Genomic DNA, 14,944 nt, shown 5'->3' with positions numbered 1-14,944 from the left:
TCTCCTTGTCAAATGACAAGAACAAAAAAATGAGATTTTTTTTTCTGGATACACAAAACTGTCCTATGGCAACTTTCAACTACAAGCACATTCTTAGACTTTACACTCAAGATAGACTTTTAAAAAAATGAATGTTAATAATGAGATCTGAGTTAGTCAGACATCACAGTGGAATATACAGTAATGCGAATTTCTGTTCATTCTTTATCTATCAAGTATCTATCTTGAAAATATTACTGGAATTTTATCTGTCATATTGAGTTGATTCCATGGTTAATTTGAAGAGATTTGTATCTTTATAGTAATAAGTCCTTGGACATTGGAATAAGGTACATCTTCACTAAAAAAAAAAAGAGTATATATATCTTTTATTAGAGCTATTTTTAGCTACTTTACAGTTTTTTGATGCTATTGTAAATAGTATCATTTCAAAAATTACATTTGCTTACTGTGCATGGGAATAGAAATATAATTGGCTATTTTATATATTTTTATAAAAGTGGCCTTTTTAGAAATCTCTCATTCTAATAAGTTGCCCATTCATTCCTTTGGGTTTTCTTTCCTTTTCCCTTATTTTTTTGCCCTCTTTTTCTTTTTACCAAAGTATAATTAATTTACAATGTTGTGCTAGTTTCAGGTGTACAGCAAAGTGATTCAATTATACTGAATTCTTTCTGATTCTTTTCCATTATAGGTTATTACAAGATATTGAATATAGTTCCCTGGGCTATACAGTAAGTTCTTGTTGTTTACCTATTTTATATATAGTAGTATATATCTGTTGATCCCCAACTCCTAATTTATCCTTCCCACCCTGATGCTTTCCTCTTTGGAAACCATGTTTGTTTTCTACATCTATGAGTCTACTTCTGGTTTCTAAATAAGTTCATTTATACCGTTTTTTAAATTCCACATATAAGCCATATCATATGACATTTGTCGCTCTCTGTCTGACTTCCTTCACATAGTATGATCCATCAGTGTTGCTGTAAATGACATTATTTCACTCTTTTTTATGGCTGAGTAATATTCCATTGTGATATCTTCTATCCATTCATCTGTTGATGGATATTTAGGTTACTTCCATGTCTTGGCTATTGTAAACTGTGCTTCTATAAACAATAAGGTGCATGTATCCTTTCAAATTAGTTTTCTTTGGATATACTCCCAGGGGATGAGATCGCAGGATCTTATGGTAACTCTATTTTCAGGTTTTTTAGGACTCTCCATACTATTTTCCATAGTGGCTGCACTAATTTACATTCCCACTAACAGTGTAGGAGGGCTCCTTTGTCTCTACACCCTTTCCAATATTTATTACTTGTAGACTTTTTAATGATAGCCATTCTGACTGGTGTGGGGTGATACTTCACTGTAGTTTTGATTTGCATTTCTCTAATAATTAATGATATTAAGCATATTTTCATGTGCCCACTGGCCATCTGGATGCCTTCTTTGGAGAAATATGTATTTAGCTCTTCTGCCCAGTTTTTTATTTTTATTTTGTATGAGCTGCTTGTGTATTTTGGAAATTAATCCCTTGTCGGTCTCATCCATTTCAAATATTTTCTCCCAGTCCATAGGTTGTCTTTTTGGTTTTTGTTTGTTTGTTTTTTATATGTTTTTATAGCAATGCATATACAAGTATTTCTCAAACAGCACACAAAAAGTCTTTATCTCATTATAAAAAAATGATAAATTGGACTTCATCAAAATTAATAATTTCTACCCTTTAAAAGGTATCATTAATAAAATGAAAAGGCAAGCCATATATTTGAAGAAATAAAAGAGAAAAAACAGAAATAAATGTAAAAATAAAAATAAAAAAGAACAAAAACTTGAAAAAATATTTCACAAAAGATGGACAATTATCTCTCATAAACATAAGGATATATTCTCAATATCTTTAGTCATTAGGCAAATGCACATAAAACCCCAATGAAACACTGTGACATATTCATTTTAAAGGCTAAAATTAGAATGAAACAAAACAAGAAGGAGAACAATAAAAACACTGCCAGTAACTAGCAGTTACACGATGCAGTTGCAAAGTGAAGAGAAACTAGGCTCCCATATACTGCTGGTAGGAACGCAAAATGGTACAGCCCCTCTTGAAAACAGAGTGGCAGTATTATAAGCATCCACTTAATATATGATCCAATGATTCATTCCTAGATATCTACCCAAAAGAAACAAAATCATATGTCCATATAAAGACTTGTATATAAATATTTAATCAGCTTTAGCTACAAACTGGAAACAGTCCAATACCCATTAACTGAAAAATGCATCCAAATGTGTGGTAGAAGGATAAGTAAAATCCATAGAATGAAATGCTACTTGGCAATAAAAGAGAATGTACTAAATAAACACAAAACAACATTATGGTGAATGAAAGAGCCAGAAACAAAAGAATGCATACTGTGTAATTTCATTTCTATGTCATTCTAGAAGAAGCAAAATTTTAAAATCTGTAATGACAGAAAGCAGAGGTGGTTACCTGGAGCCAAGGTAAGGAATGACTACTAAAGGGAGAAGGACACTTTAGGTGTTACAGCAATGTTCTACGACTTGTTTGTATTGGTAGTTACACACTTGTATTTATTTGCCAAAGTTCATCAAACTGACTCTTAAAACATTAAAAAAAATTAGTTTATGCCTCAATAAAGTTTATTGAAAACATTCTGCAATTACACCATTATTACTAAGCTATGTTGAGGGAATAAAAGAGTTTCCATTTTCTGTAGTTTGCTTCACTGTTCAAAACACTTAAGCACTCAATGACACCAGGCATTGGGAAAAGGACACAAGACTTAATTACAAGGGAAGATAAAGAAAGAATAGAATAAGTTTTGCCTTCACTCTCATTCCTATACCCTAGATCCTAACTTAATTGGACTAGACATGGTTTATGGTAGCCTATATGTTAAAGAATTCTCATGCACCATGCCATCATTTATGCAATTTTCAATCTGCTCTATTTTGATTACCTAGATATTTTATGTAAATAATGTGATTATATGTTCCATTTTTTAATGGAGGTACTGGGGATTGAACCCAGGGCCTCATGCATGCTAAGTATGTGCTCCAACACTGAGTTATATCCACCCCCTGCTGTATGTCCCATTTTGATTGAGATAGTAGTGGTTTATATGGGTAGCCCTGACATGCATTTTTGAACATCTATATATAAACAGCCTATAAATTAATAAGGAAGAACATTTTTGATCTCTGCCTAGTATGTGTACTTTTGAAAATTTTAATCCCATGGTGGTGGGTTTCTCCATAGATACTCTCCTTTGAGAATATTACATAAAAGTTTTGCCTTCAAAGTGTTTGGGGGTAGGTTCAAAGAGTAGAGAGATTGGATAGACTTTCTCTTACTTGAATTGCTTCCACCAGGTACAACCAAAGCAGAGATATTTCTGCCTTCCTTTCCTTTTTTTCTTTTAAAATTACTATTTCACTTAGGAGGATATATTTAATAAGTAGATGGGTTTTTATTAGTTGGGATTTTTGAACATAATGCATTTTATCTTATTCATTATAAGTTTTACTATAAAACTTCCCTCGTAAGTGTAAGTTAATGATAAAAAATGTATATAATAATCCAATGTTATTAGGTTCTAAATAATAATCACACTAATAAAATACTCTGATTTTATGTTTCAGCATGTCCTTAAAACTCTGATTACTAATCTCAATTATAACTATCAAGGTAGATAAGTACAAAGTAAATTTTAAGATGCTTACTTACAACTATAAAATTTACTAGGGCATCCAAAATATATATAATTTTGCAATATTATCCTAAGCATTCATATTTCTAATTATTATATATGTTCCATAACATAATATACTTTATAATTACATAATAATTGTATAGATTGAGTTTAATAGCCATGTAGAATCACTGTAATTTTCTTCTTTTTTATTGATGTATAGTTAGTTACAATGTATCAATTTCTGGTATACAGCATAATGTTTCAATTATACATATACATACATATATATTTGTTTTCATATTCTTTTTCATTATAGGTTACAACAAGATACTGAATATAGTTCTCTGTGCTACACAGAAGAAATTTGTTTTATATCTATTTAATATATATAGTAGTTAATATTTGCAAATCTTGAACTATATGCTATTTATATTTTTTATTTAATATCTAGTTGATTCTTGCTCTTCTGCAAAGATTTTGAAGCTACTTAATATAAACAGAAAATATACAAATAAAAAATTTAAGTGGCTGACATGATTAATTTTATAATTGAAGAAGATTGTAAATTTTATCCTGAAAATCTGACTAGTTCAATGACATAGTCATTAACTGGAAAAGCTTATTTGATTTTTTTTTTCTGAGATTTAGGGAAAAAAAAAAGACAAGTTTCAAATTCTTTCAATTTTCTAAGTTTGTTCTTGGGGTAAAAAATTGCTTATTTTTAAATCATATGCATATAAAGCCCTGATTGTTTGTTTATTTATTTATTTATTTATTATTTTTAATGGAGGTACTGAAGATTGAGTCCCCCACCTCTTGCATGTCAAGTATGAGCCCTACTACTGAGCTATCATCCACCACCGTCTGCTTTTTCACTTAAATTAGAGTTACTAAGGAACTCTGGGCAGGGTGAAGAGGTTTGATTAATTGAAACATATTTAATATCTTGGAAAAATAAAACATATAAGAGTTTGGAGTGGTGGTCATGTTTTATGTGCTGATTTGGATGGTATAGTTAGGTCATTACTTTATACTAACTCAATGTTTCCATGCAGGTATTTTGCTCAGTAATCTAATCCCCACTGTTCAAGGGTCAATTGTATATATTAAAGGTCAAATAAAATTGAGAGATATTTGATTAAAAATTATTTAATACTGAATGATTTCATTGAAATTATATTTTAAACTGTCTAAATCCATTGTTCTAAATCTAGGTCTTTAGATATAAGCAAAATTTATTAGTAGAAATGACCATGTTGGTAATATGACTAGGTTAGGTTCGAGGGGACGCTCTTCTTTTTTTTTTTTTTTTTTTAGCATCTTAGTTTTTCAGGGATTGCAGGATGCAGAGTAGACAGTCCACCTGAAGTCAGAAGAAGGGAAATGTATGAACAGCCATACAACTGGCTAAATCACCTTTTTATATATGTGCTATTTGAATTCATGAATAAATGTTAATTATTTAATGAAGTGGATAAAGTTAAAAGAAGCATTGTATCCTTACATATGATCAGTGTTGTCAAACTTCCATTGATGAAAATTCAAAGGTAAAGTTGTAAAAAAAAAGATCACTAGAAATATATAACTAGAATGTAACTAGAAAACTAAACTAGATAACTAACTAGATCTATAACTAGATAACTAAAATATAACTAGAAAAATACCATTTTAAACATTCAAGGGAATAGTATTAAATAGATAATTTGACATCTGTAACAATTACATAGATTAAACATTGTACAAATATTACATTATTACCATTTAATCAGAATATCCTGGTTTCCCTCAAATTTAAAACAGTATTCAGTTTACAGTTAGATTCAATTATTTATCCCTGCAAATTATGAGACACATTTTATCTCATTAGAAGCTGGATAAACTTTTGCAGTTTTCTATTTTCTTTTCATTATTATTTTTTCTCTTTACCTAAAAAGCCTAACATTAATCTATTGTTTATACTATTCTACAGAAATCAAAGAAGAGATAGCTCAACTACTGTGTTCATTGCAGCATTATCCACTATAGTCAAGGTATGAGAACAGTCTAAGTGTTGATGGGTGAGTTAAAGAAAACATGGTATGTATATATAATGGGATGCTATTCAGCCTTTAAAAAGAAGGAAATCCTGTCATTAATGATGACATGAATTAAATAAGTGAAATAAGCTAGACAGAGAAAGACAAATACCATATAAGCAAAACTTATATAAATAGAGAGTAGATTCGTAGTTGTTAGGGGCTCTGGAGTCAAAGGCTACATATTTTCAGTTATACAATGAGTAAGGTCTGAGGTGATAATAGTTGATGATACTGTATTGTACCACTGAAATTTGATAAAATAGTAGAAAATCAAGTGTCCTCATGCAAGCAAAAAGATAAATACATAAGGAGATTGATGTGTATACTAACTTGGTGGGAGGTGGGAAGCCTTTCACAATGTATATGTATATCAAATCATCACATTGTATACTTGCAATTGTATTTGTCAATTATACCTCAATAAAGCTGAAAACAATTACTTATTTCAAAAAAAATTTAGTGAGCTATGTACATAAATATTTTCACTTGATATCTATATATTCAATTCAACACACACTTTAATAAAATGCAATTGCTAAACATTTAATAGCAGATCTCTTCCTGAAGAATGAGGATCTTCCTATCTAGAAATGAAAAATCCAAGATGCAATACAATGAAGTAGATAGAATATATTAATTATACTCATAGTTCTAATACTTTCACTTTGAGCCATTCATTAATCTTCTCTTTACAGTTTACATATTGGTGAAATTAAATTGGGTTGAATTTTTGAAACTATATAACACAGAGTCACTTCAGGGACAACTCCAGGAAACTAAGCATCTTTGTAAATTCCAGTGTCCTGCTTCATAGGCAATTTTTAACCTGAACATACATTTATGAATGTACCCATGTCCTATATCATTTTCTGTAATAAGGTCTTATGAAAAGGGTTTTGCATATAGATTTACATTTAAATCATACATATATGCAAACTATCAAAGTTGATATAGAGGGATCATATTTCAACATAACAATAGTCATTTATTACAAACCAACAGCTAACATCATGCTCAACAATGAAAGCATGAAGAGAGAGAAAAAAGAAAAAAAAACTTAACCAAGAAAGTGAAAGATCTATGCTCTGAGAACTGTAAAATATTGATGAAGGAAACTGAATATGACATGAAGAAATGAAAAGATAAACCATGTTCATGGATTAGAAGAATCAATATTGTTAAAATGTCCACATTACCCAAAGCATCTACAGATTTAATGTAATACCTATCAAAATACCCATGACATTTTTCACAGAAATAGAACAATAATTTTAACATTTATATGGAATTACAAAAGACTCTGAACTGCCGAAGTGATCTTGAGAAAAAAAGGACAAAGCAGGAGGTATCATGTTCCCTGACTTCAGACTATGCTTCAGAGCTACAGTAATCAAAACAGCATGGTACAGGCACAAAACAGACACAGAGATCAGTGGAACAGAACAGAAAGCCCAGAAATAAAACCATGTACTTATGGTCAATTAATCTATGACAAACGAGGCAAGAGTATATGATGGAGAACCAACAGTCTTTTCAATAAGTGGTGCTGGGAAAACTGGACAGCTACATGTTAAAGAATGAAATTAGAACATTTTCTCACATCATATACAAGAATAAATTCTGAATGGATTAAAGATCTAAATGTAAAACCTGAAACCATAAAACTCCTAGAAGAGAACATAGGCATAAAACTCTTTGACATAAATTGCAGCAATTTTTTTTTTTAGATCTGTCTCTAAAAGTGAAGGAAACAAAAACAAAAATAAACAAGTGGGACCTAATTAAACTTAAAATATTTTGCATAGTAAAGGAATCTATCTACAAAACATAAAGACAGACTACTAAATGACAGACAAATATTACAAATGATATGACTGATAAAGGGTTAATATCCAAAATACATAAACAACTCATACAACTCAGTATCAAAAAAACACAATCTGCTTGAAGAATGGACAGAAGACCTTAATAGACATTTTTCCAAAGAAGATATAAGATGGCCAACAGGCACCTGAAAACATACTCAACATCACTAATCATCAGAGAAATGCAAACTAAAGCCACAAAGAAATATCACCTCACACTTGTCATACTGGCTACCATCAAAAAGTCTACAAATATTTGTAAGGTTCTGGAGAAAAGGGAACCCTAGCACACTGATGGTGAGAATGTAAATTGGTACACTCACTATGGAAAACAGTATGGATTTACCTCAAAAAAACTAAACATAGAACTACCATTGGATCCAGTAGTACTACTCCTGGGAATATATCCAAAGAAAACAAAAACACTAATTCGAAAAGATAAATGTACCCTGATGCTCCCAGCAGCATTATTTACAATAGCCTGGATATGAAAGCAACCTAAATGTCCATCAACAGATAAAGAAGATGTGGTATATATGTCCAATGAAATATTACTGAGCCATAACAAAGAATGAAATTCTACCTACCATTTGTAATGACATGAATAGACCCAGAGGGTATTATGCTTAGTGAAATGAGTCAGACAGAGAAACACAAATACTCTATATTATAACTTACATGTGGAATCTAAAAAACAAAACGAATTTAACAAAACAAAAACAGATTCATGGATATAGAGAACAGATTAGAGGTTGCCAGTGGAGAAAGGGAAGAGGGGACAAAATAGGGATACGGGACTAAGAGACACAAATTATGATAAAATAAATAAGCAACAATGAAACAAATTAAATTATAAAACAAAAAAGTGAGAGAAGCAGTATGAAGGATGGAATATAAGTTATTTCCAGTCTTTTAAACAGTGTGATTCACATTTTCCAAAATATAAATCTTAACACAACTTTTAGTTACGATTAGTTAATTAATTAGAACGTGGCTGATATTAAAAAAATACGACAATTAAAACAATTTCAAAAAGCATAACCACTAGGAGATTTTGGTAATAGGTAGTACTACTTTTCTCTACAGAAGCCTTAAAGGTCCCTTCTCTCTCAAAATACAAGATGGGATCTATGCATAGACTATCAAGGTGCTTTCTCCTGAGACTCTACAATTTCAGAGATGCACATGAAGTTACAGGATTTGTTAATAACCATTCTGAGGTATACAGATCCCCAGATCACTTCTTATGGTGACATTTCCAGGAACAAGGGTGGAGTATTTGTGGTGGTTGTGCCAGTAGCAACATCCTAAGCACACCATTCCGATGCCTGGCTCTCAATCTTTGTGTTTATGTAAGTTCAATTCTCTGTCAGTCTCACAGATTCTAGTCTACCAATTAGCCATATTTAAAATTCCCTCTTGTTTTCTAAATAGATTAAATTGGCTTCTAATGTTTGGCTTCTAATGTTTGAATATAAAAATTCTGACTTCATATGCCCTTTTCCTAAAAACCAATTCATTAGTTCCTGAAAATACTTAACAAAAACAAACACAGCAAGACATTCCTTTATCTCCTTAATACTGCTTCTTTATTCCTTTACAGTGAGACTAAATAAAAGAATCAACCTACTATTTTCAAAATGTATTGTTTCAATCTTTGAAGACTGAAAAAATACTACAACATGTATAAACTATCATCAGGGGTCCTTTTTAATGAGCCACACAAGTGAGTCATGTAAGATATTTAATAACGAAAACAGCAAAAGCTCTTGTGTCTTCAGTTTTTAAGTTGTTTATTCTTGTTGGTACTGAGAAGGTCCCTAAAGATATTCCACTAAAACAAATATGTACAAAGTCTGAGGATGTGACTAGTTAATTTGACAGTATTCTCTGTGATTAGATATTCCCTATTTGTGTTTCATTCCTATGGTGATGTTTGAAGAACTAAGGTTCTGCTTTGATAAAATCACTGAGGTTTATAAAATAAATCAAACTGAAAGCTAACCATTTAATTCATGTAAAAAGTGTACATGTCACACATTTTTGAAACCATATATCAGATGACAAGAATTTTATGAAATATTTAAATAATATTAAAACTAAAAAAAACCTGTTATTAGTTATTTGAATCTCCCATGAATACTCTCATTATATCAGCCTTTTTCATTATCAAGATGTATTTTTACTTTTAGCATACTGTAATGGTAACATATAAGAAATTTAAAATGTATTTTTGAAAATAGTGCTTTTTAAAATTTTGGTGACTATTTTATATTAATATTTTAATGAGGAAGAGATCTATTATAAATATTAGGATCTTGGTCCATTTAAACAAACCAACTACTTTAACCATATATTCAGGTATATATGAAAAACATTAAAACCAAATTAAACCTAAAATCATTTAGATCAATAGAAATACTTCCTTACAAATACTTCAAGTATATATTGTATCCATCTGTGAAGTAACAGAACAAATTTCAGGGAGAGAAATCCTTGAGCAAAATCAATTTATCTCTCTGAATGAGCTCTCAGCCTAAATCAGGAGCATGGCTATATCCTGAGACACCACTTAGTAACACTGAGAATATACTTACAGTATTGCATTTCTCAATTACAAATACGATACAAGTTTATTAAATTGCTAGAATAAACAAGGTAAATTGAACAAACTACACTTAATTATGATATTTTATTCCAAATTCAAACTTAATTAATGGATAAATTATACTGACTATTAATTATGTCTTGGTTTTAGTGTAGAGAAACTAATGATATGCTACCAAATTCCAATTAAGTTGTTTTATAGGATTCTTCCTAAAGTGCATATTCAAACACTAGTATGTCCAATGAATAGTATAAAATTTTGGCCTTGCAATATAATATTTTTAACCAGGAAATATTTAACACGGTTATAGTATGTAGCTAGTTATAATGATCAGTATGTTCCAGGAAATGTACTATACAAAATAATATATATTTATAGAATTATTTTCTTTATAGACAATTTTCTCACAATAGTAAAAAAAAAAATTTCACATGATAAAATATGTATATGCAAACACAAAATCATAACACATGCGTTAATCTGAAGTATCTATCTATCAGTATTCTGGCTTTGTAATATTAAGGACTTGAAGATAAAATTATTCTATTTAGTTTCATTAGTTTATCAATTCACCTATTAAGTTCCAAAAGAATATATATTTTATTATCATGCAATAAAAATAAACAGAGTAGTCTCCACAGCGTTAATATTTGTTGTTTGAATATTTTGAGAAACAATATTGTGTGACTCCTTAGAAGTGCATTCATAGGTTATCACTGAGTCGTTTGACTTTGGTGTTACGTATTTCTTCTCTCTGATTCTTTTACTCCTTTTTCTTAAAATCTCTCCAGACACATGCCCTCGTTTAGCATTATAAACGTTTGATTAATTTTCTCTCATAGTGTATATTTAAAAGATCTAACATAGGTTTATTGAGAATGTAAAAATATTTAATTGGATATTCATTGACATGAAATGCCTAACAGAATGTGACTGAGAGGTATTTTTTTCATAAATATTTTCAAAATATTTTTCAATTTTGTTTTGTAAATAAGACTTCAGATCCTAGTCCTAGACCATATATTTTAACTTTATTGGGTATAATTAGGCTCCAAATAGAGTGGTAAACTTGAGAGTAACTGCTAATTATTAATTATACAAAGACTGCAGATGACCAGTTATAAATGCAATTTATATTTGGACACATTCACACTGCTTTACTAGCATGTCAGCAGCATTACATTCATAAATAATGGATCAAATGTTTTAGCAATGTAATTGTTCAGTTTATGTGTGAAGAGTTTGGAGTTGCAGTTGGTTAGATTTATTTCATCACTTTCACCAGATTGCTGAATTTCTTTATGCCGAACTTTTCTTGTGGGTAAGGTGGAAAATGTAATATAACTCCTTGTCCTATGTGTGCTGTTGTGAGGTTATTCAAACTCATTCTATTATTTTAGAACATTTCATTCAATTGTTTATTTCAAATCTGTGTTGATGAGTAATGAGAACTATTTAGTCATATCTAATGCTTATTTAAAAACTACATTAAATTCTGAGTAGATAAATGTATGCGTAGGATGTAGGAAGGGAGACATATTTATTATCTAACAATAAAATTTAGTTTAGAATGACTGTCTTCTATAGACATGGCCTTAATTTACCTGACGTTTTATAAGGATCAAATTAGCATCCATCATTTAAATGTCTGTAATTATCTATTATCTGTCTTTGAAATTTAACATTTGTTAAACTGCTCCTATGAAAAGGCACTTTGAAAAAAAGGGAAGCAATAAATGCAACCCTGGAATAGCAGGTTTATAAATGAATAGTGACAGGGTTTATTAATCACTGCAATGAAATTAACAGTGCATAGTTAAGATAAAATCATTCTGTTTATGGGCTAGAAGAGTATCACGGAGACCTTTAAATGTATTAATGTGATCTAAAATAAAATCCAGTTTTAAACTTTATTACGAGGTTCAGTAAATTTCCCCTAAGTCAAAAATATGTTTGAAATATGAGGTATATTTTTTCCCTAACATATCTAAATAATGCCTTTGATGAACTTTAGAATGAACAGCTCAAAATCAACTATGGTTGTCAGGGACAAACATGTGAAACTATGACACTGGGAATGTACATGAAAGTATCAGATTGTATTTGGGAATGGTTAGAGATGCTGGTTTTTCTCCCCATGATTTAAAAAAACAAATATCTTAGTGGAAGGTTTAATTCCAGAAAAAATTCAGATGTATACATTTTATTTAAATAAGATATCATAATACATTTAATTTTCAGAGGCTGAGATAAAAATATTACTATTTATCTTACATCACTACTCCATGATCTCTAATTAAGAAAATATTTTTAAAAGTAACTTTGTTTCTTCTAGCATATTTATAAGTGCATTTCAAATTTTTAAAACTTACATTGTTAACATTAGTAATTTGATGGAATTCCAAAGAAGATCTTAAGTGAACCACCAATTTTTATACAGTTTATGCTAGTTGTCTTAAAAATAGAGACCTGTGTTCTGTATTTGATTCATTGCTCACAAGTTGGGAAGAATTTGAATATAAATACATTCTTTTAAAAGACTTTTATTTCTTTTCAAAACATTAAAAAGAAAAGAATTGCATGGGACACTTGTTATAAATAGCAAGGGAGATTTTATTCAGAACTATTGAATAGGGGAGAAAGATTGAACTCAATTTGACTGACATGAAAGGCAGTGTTTTAAACACTGGAATGAGCTAGTGGAAAAATACTGGTGTACATTTAGGGGAAGACTGGTCAACGGGTTTAGACCATCTGTGTTTGCTAAGTATTGCTTATGAAAGCTAAGCTTCTACCATCCCACAAAGAATGAGAGAGACAGAGGCACTACCTTTCTTGATTACATTTCAGAGGTATGTCTCCCGGGTCCTTGAGAAAAGCATTCTTGGGTTGTAGAAGATTAAATTTCCAAGGAGCTGAGAAAGAATCTAGTCACAAGTTCTCTAAAGTGAAAGATCTAAGAAAAGGGAGTTCAGTCTCCTACAGTCAGGAAGAAGCCTGTCCAAAGTCTTGGTCAGAATGCTGGGTTTCCTGGAGGAAAAGCCTGTACGAGGGTGCAGGCAGACGTCTGTCATCTCCTGGAGCGTCCCCTTCTCACACTAGCTCATGGTTAGCCTTTAACAATTTATTAAATCTTCTAGCTCAACCTCACCAGTTAATATTGCACTTGCCATTTAAGCCTGGAGATGTATCTCCCTAGATTTGGATTTATTTGTTTAACCCGTGACATTGGTTCTCCAACCGGTTCAAGAAGTCTTAAATCTGCAGTTGTCCAGCTTGTTTTTGCTGTAAGGGCAGGAGCGATGCCCTGACCAGCTCTCTGCATCTGTGAGCTGAAATTGGAAGTACAATAGCTTATGCTTTTATTACAGTATTTGAACATACTAAGTTGAAACTATTAGTCTCCCTATCAAGCAAGATGACTATGTAGTAGGAGTGCTTAGCTGTATCTGTTCAATTTATTCCTTTATATACTAGAACATGAATTGTAACAGGCTTTATTTAAAAAAAACAGAACTAAGAATACACACTCCCCATCATATTAATATAAATGTACATACTGAGGCGAAGAAGGTGTAACTGCTTTCTTAAGCATCTTGTGTCTAATTTATGGCTACAGCCTCTTACTTCCAAATGTAAGATTCTTTCCTCATCAACCAGTCACTTATATTAATAATACCATTTTTTTCAAAATGTGTTTCTGCATCCTATTTATTATTGTGAGGCTTGCATTCATTCAGTAAAGAAAAGGAATGGAACACTGAGTTAGCAATAAACACAGATAACTATGTAGGTATAATAAGAATGTCTTTCTATATGAAAATCATTTTCAGTATTTTCATCCTTAAGAAATTTGACTTTTTTGCATCTAGTTAAAAGACAAATTATTTCTGGTTTTCTTTTGTGGTTCCTTTTCAAATTACGGATGAAATTAATTGGCATGCCAGCCATCTTTATTTTAATCCTAAAGGCATTTTTTAAAACACTTGCATTTGCTATTTTGTTCACTACAGATACGTTTGCATATTTATTTATAAATACTTTGTAAAATAGTCAAACAATTTCTACATACCTTTATTAACTATAAAGAAGACACAAAAAATAAAATTCATGAGGACAGACATGCATGAAGGAAATGTGTTTCTTTCAGGTATATATGATTCTAGCTAAAAAAGCATGTACTACTCATTGATGAAGTTGATTTTTGGTTTCCTATAAAGCCTAAGCTGAGTATTTTACTGAAGCCTCTAATGACCTCCAAATAATAAGCTAATATGTTTAAAATACCTTTATACAGTTAATATGAAGTTTTAGCTTATAAATGTTTAGATAGTGTTAAAGAGAAGAAACATCAAGTGCCATTGTTACAAGGAGTGCATGATAGAGAAATGTTTTATATTTTGCTTTAATTTCCGATAAGCTCCAGAAATCTATGCAAAGTTGTATGAGTCACTTTCCAAACAATACAGAGCTCATTAATCCAGCATTTAGTAACTATGCTAGTAACTGAGAAAAGTTAAAGGTCTGATAGATAGTCATTGCAATGAAAAACAATCTAATAAGGGGGATGATATTTAATAGTCACAAATAATTCCTAAAATGAAAGAATGGACAAAATACTATGGATTATAAATGATCTGAAGGGTATATACTTTAGAGAGAAATAGA

Source organism: Camelus dromedarius, chromosome 3, assembly GCF_036321535.1.
Source record: "Camelus dromedarius isolate mCamDro1 chromosome 3, mCamDro1.pat, whole genome shotgun sequence".
NCBI classification, from domain to species: domain Eukaryota; kingdom Metazoa; phylum Chordata; class Mammalia; order Artiodactyla; family Camelidae; genus Camelus; species Camelus dromedarius.
Note: the sequence above shows the minus strand (reverse complement) of the source record.